Below are 6,070 nucleotides of genomic sequence, written 5' to 3' on the forward strand. Positions count from 1 at the left end.
AGAAAAGGGCAAAGGGAAGAAGGGGAACTTCAAGAAGAATGGCAAGCAAGTTGCTGCTCAAGTGAAGAAGCCTAAGTCTGGTCCTAAGCCTGAGACTAAGTGCTTCTACTGCAAAGGGACTGGTCACTGGAAGCGGAACTACCCCAACTATTTGGTGGATAAGAAGGATGGCAAAGTAAACAAAGGTATATTTGATATACAGATTATTGATGTGTATTTTACTAGTGTTCGTAGCAACCCCTCGGTATTTGATACTGGTTCAGTTACTAAAGAGTAGTAACTCGAAACGGGAGTTGCATAATGACCAGAAACTAGTTAAGGATAAAGTGACGATGTGTATTGGAAGTGGTTCCAAGGTTGATAAAGATCACCACCGCATACTCCCCTTACCTTCGGGATTAGTGTTGAACCTGAATAAATGTTATTTGGTGTTTGCGTTGAGCATAAATATGATTGGATCATGTTTATTGCAATACGATTATTGGTGTGTGCGTTGAGCATGAATATGATTGGATCATGTTTATCGCAATACGGTTATTCATTTAAACCGAAGAATAATTGTTGTTCTGTTTACATGAATAAAACCTTCTATGGTCATACACTCAATGGTTTATTGAATCTCGATCGTAGTGATACACATATTCATAATATTGATGCCAAAAGATGCAAAGTTGATAATGATAGTGCAACATATTTGTGGCACTGCCGTTTAGGTCATATTGGTGTAAGGCGCATGAAGAAACTCCCTACTGATGGGCTTTTGGAATCACTTGATTATGAATCACTTGATACTTGCGAACCGTGCCTTATGGGCAAGATGACTAAGACTCCGTTCTCCGGAACAATGGAGCGAGCAACTGACTTATTGGAAATAATACATACTGATGTATGCGATCCGATGAGTGTTGAGGCTCGCAGCGGGTATCGTTATTTTCTGACCTTCACAGATGATTTGAGCAGATATGGGTATATCTACTTGATGAAACACAAGTCTGAAACATTTGAAAAGTTCAAAGAATTTCAGAGTGAAGTGGAAAATCATCGTAACAAGAAAAATAAAGTTTCTACGATCTGATCGTAGAGAAGAGTATTTGAGTTACGAGTTTGGCCTTCAGTTAAAACAATGTGAAATAGTTTCACTACTCAGACCACCTGGAACACCACAGTGTAATGGTGTGTCCGAACGTCATAACCGTACTTTATTGGATATAGTGCAATCTATGATGTCTCTTACCAATTTACCACTATCGTTTTGGGGTTATGCATTAGAGACAACTACATTCACGTTAAATAGGGCACCATCAAAATCCGTTGAGACGACGCCTTATGAACTGTGGTTTGGCAAGAAACCAAAGTTGTCGTTTCTTAAAGTTTGGGGTTGCGATGCTTATGTGAAAAAGTTTCATCCTGATAAGCTCAAACCCAAATCGGAGAAATGTGTCTTCATAGGATACCCAAAGGAGACAGTTGGGTACACCTTCTATCACAGATCCGAAGGCAAGACATTCGTTGCTTAGTATGGATCCTTTCTAGAGAAGGAGTTTCTCTCGAAAGAAGTGAGTGGGAGGAAAGTAGAACTTGATGAGGTAACTATACCTGCTCCTTTATTGGAAAGTAGTTCATCACAAGAAACGGTTCCTGTGACGTCTATACCAATGAGTGAGGAAGTTAATGATGATGATCATGAAACTTCAGATCAAGTAGTTACTAAACCTTGTAGGTCAACCAGAGTAAGATCCGCACCAGAGTGGGACGGTAATCCTGTTCTGGAGGTTATGTTACTAGACCATGACGAACCTACGAACTATGAAGAAGCGATGGTGAGCCCAGATTCCGCAAAATGGCTTGAGGCCATGAAATCTGAGATGAGATCCATGTATGAGAACAAAGTGTGGACTTTGGTTGACTTGCCCGATGATCGGCAAGCAATTGAGAATAAATGGATTGTCAAGAGGAAGACGGACGCTGATAGTAGTATCACTATCTACAAAGCTAGAATTGTCGCAAAAAGGTTTTCGACAAGTTCAAGATGTTGACTACGATGAGAGTTTCTCACTCGTATCTATGCTTAAGTCTGTCCGAATCATGTTAGCAATTGCCGCATTTTATGAAATCTGGCAAAGGGATAAACAAAACTGCATTCCTTGATGGATTTATTAAAGAAGAGTTGTATATGATACAACCAGAAGGTTTTGTCAATCCTAAAGGTGCTAACAAAATATGCAAGCTCCAGCGATCCATCAATGGACTGGTGCAAGCATCTCGGAGTTGGAATATACGCTTTCAAAGCATATAGTTGTATGCAGACTTGCGGTGAAGCCTGTATTTACAAGAAAGTGAGTGGGAGCACTACAACATTTCTGATAAGTATATGTGAATGACATATTGTTGCTCGGAAATAATGTAGAATTATTCTGCAAAGCATAAAGGAGTGTTTGAAAGGATTTTTTCAAAGATAGACCTCGGTGAAGCTGCTTACATATTGAGCATCAAGATCTATAGAGATAGATGAAGACGCTTGATAAGTTTTTCAATGAGTACATACCTTAACAAGATTTTGAAGTAGTTCAAAATAGAACAGACAAAGAAAGAGTTCTTGCCTGTGTTACAAGGTGTGAAATTGAGTAAAGACTCAAAGCCCGACCATGGCAAAAGATAGAAAGAGAATGAAAGTCATACCCTATGCCTTGGCCATAGGTTCTATAAAGTATGCCATGCTGTGTACCAGATCTATTGTATACCCTACACTGATTTTGGCAAGGGAGTAAAATAGTGATCTAGGAGTAGATCACTGGACAGCGGTCAAAATTATCCTTACTGGAATAAGGATATGTTTCTCGATTATGGAAGTGACAAAAGGCTCATCGTAAAAGGTTACGTCGATGCAAGTTTTGACACTAATCTAGATGACTCTAAGTCTCGGTCTAGATACATATTGAAAGTGGGAGCAATTAGCTAGAGTAGCTCCGTGCAGAGCATTGTAGACATAGAAATTTGCAAAATACTTACGGATCTGAATGTGACAGACTCGTTGACTAAAATTATCTCACAAGCAAAACATGATCACACCTTAGTACTCTTTGGGTGTTAATCACATAGCGATGTGAACTAGATTACTGACTCTAGTAAACCCTTTGGGTGATGGTCACATGACGATGTGAACCATAGGTGTTAATCACATGGTGATGTGAACTATTCATGTTAAATACATGGCGATGTGAACTAGATTATTGACTCTAGTGCAAGTGGGAGACTGAAGGAAATATGCCCTAGAGGCAATAATAAAGTTATTATTTATTTCCTTATATCATGATAAATGTTTATTATTCATGCTAGAATTGTATTAACCGGAAACATAATACATGTGTGAATACATAGACAAACAGAGTGTCACTAGTATGCCTCTACTTGACTAGCTCGTTAATCAAAGATGGTTATGTTTCCTAGCCATAGACATAAGTTGTCATTTGATTAATGAGATCACCTCATTAGGAGAATGACGTGATTGACTTGACCCATTCCGTTAGCTTAGCACCCGATCATTTAGTATGTTGCTATTGCTTTCTTCATGACTTATACATGTTCCTCTGACTATGAGATTATGCAACTCCCGTTTACCGGAGGAACACTTTGTGTGCTACCAAACGTCACAACGTAAATGGGTGATTATAAAGGTGCTCTACAGGTGTCTCCAAAGGTACTTGTTGGGTTGGCGTATTTCGAGATTAGGATTTGTCACTCCGATTGTCGGAGAGGTATCTCTGGGACCACTCGGTAATGCACATCACTATAAGCCTTGCAAGCATTGTGACTAATAAGTTAGTTGCGGGATGATGTGTTACGGAACGAGTAAAGAGACTTGCCGGTAACGAGATTGAACTAGGTATCGAGATACCGACGATCGAATCTCGGGCAAGTAATATACTGATGACAAAGGGAACAACGTATGTTGTTATGCGGTCTGACCGATAAAGATCTTCGTAGAATATGTGGGAGCCAATATGGGCATCCAGGTCCCTCTGTTGGTTATTGACCGGAGACGTGTCTCGGTCATGTCTACATAGTTCTCGAACCCGTAGGGTCCGCACGCTTAAAGTTACGATGACAGTTTTATTATGAGTTTATGTATGTTGATGTACCGAAGGAGTTCGGAGTCCCGGATGAGATCGGGGACATGACGAGGAGTCTCGAAATGGTCGAGACGTAAAGATCGATATATTGGACGACTATATTTGGACCTCGGAAAGGTTCCGAGTGATTCGGGTATTTTTCGGAGGACCGGAGAGTTACGGGAATACGTATTGGGCCTTATTGGGCCATACGGGAAAGAAGAAAAAGGACCTCAAGGGTGGCCGCACCCCTCCCCTTGGTCTGGTCCGAATTGAACTAGGGAAGGGGGGCGCCCCCTTCCTTCCTTCTCTTTTTTCCTTCCTCTTTTCCTATTCCATATGGGAGGTGGAATCCTACTAGGACTAGGGAGTCCTAGTAGGACTCCACACTTGGTGCGCCCCCTCCTAGGGCCGGCCTCCTCCTCCGTTGCTCCTTGATATACGGGGCAGGGGGGCACCCCAGAGACACAACAATTGATCCTTGAGATCTCTTAGCCGTGTGCGGTGCCCCCCTCCACCATATTACACCTCGATAATACCGTTGCGGAGCTTAGGCGAAGCCCTGCGTCGGTGGAACATCATCATCGTCACCACGCCGTCGTGCTGACGAAACTCTCCCTCAACACTCGGCTCGATCGGAGTTCGAGGGACGTCATCGAGCTGAACGTGTGTAGAACTCGGAGGTGCCGTACGTTCGGTACTTGATCGGTCGGATCGTGAAGACATACGACTACATCAACCGCGTTGTGATAACGCTTCCGCTGTCGGTCTACGAGGGTACGTGGACAACACTCTCCCCTCTCGTTGCTATGCATCACCATGATCTTGCGTGTGCGTAGGAATTTTTTTTAAATTAATACGTTCCCCAACACTATGCGCCAGCTGTCCCAAAATATATACCCACCTAACGGTCATATCATTGAAGGGCATTTATGTCTTATCATGTCGGGCTACTCCCTAGGCTATAAATAGCCGCCCCCTACAACCACTAGCTGGTTGGCTGCTCCAAGAGAAACTGACACTTGTCATTTGAGAGCATCCCATCCTCCGAGGACTTTGAGCGAAAATCATCGAGTGAGGAAAACCCAAACCCAAACACCTACAAACCCAAAGTGATTGAGCATCACTAAAGAGATTGATCCTGCGTGGATCCGACGCTTGTTACCTTTGAAGACTGTGCTTCTTCCAGACGGTTAGGCGTCAAGGTCTAGAGCATCCAAGAGGAATTGTGAATCGCCGAGTGACCGAGTTTGTGAAGGTTTGGAAGTCACCTGAAGACTTACCACGAGTGATTGGGCGAGGTCTGTGTGACCTTAGCTCAAGGAGAATACGGTGAGGACTGTGTGTCCGGGACTGTGTGTCCTCAGGTTTAAATACCTAGCCGCTCCAACCAGACGTACAACTGAGATAGCAGTTGGAACTGGTCTACCAAATCATTGTCTTCACCAAGCTTCCTGGTTCTATTTCCTCAACTCTTTCATTTCCTCATAACTGTGTTGTGCACTTGTTCATATGTGTGTTTGAAGACTTTGACTGAAGACTTTCTCAATTTCCTCAGTTCAATTTCTTCAGTCTGTTTGTCTTCATCCTGTGTTTTCCTGTGTTTACGCTTCCTGTACTCTGTGCTTGTCTTCATTTCATCATGATGACCATGTTTGTGTTCTGTTATGCTTACTTCTGAGTACTTATTCCACTGCAAGTAGTTCTTCGCTAAGGAATTTCCTCACCCGCAGATTCCTCAGTGAAGAATTCATAAAAATCGCCTATTCACCCCCCCTCTAGTTGATATAACGCACTTTCAGGGATGACCCAACGGTCGAACGGTGACACCACCCAACGCGGCCCCACTTGTCAGGTCAAACGGACGACACAGTCCAGCATGGCACCACTAGTCAGAGTTAACGGTCAATCCTTTGACCCGACGGCAACCTCCGCTGTGCCCAGTTATGAGGGTTTCTGGC

The sequence above is a fragment of the Triticum aestivum genome, chromosome 2D (genome assembly GCF_018294505.1).
Source record: "Triticum aestivum cultivar Chinese Spring chromosome 2D, IWGSC CS RefSeq v2.1, whole genome shotgun sequence".
Classification (NCBI taxonomy): domain Eukaryota; kingdom Viridiplantae; phylum Streptophyta; class Magnoliopsida; order Poales; family Poaceae; genus Triticum; species Triticum aestivum.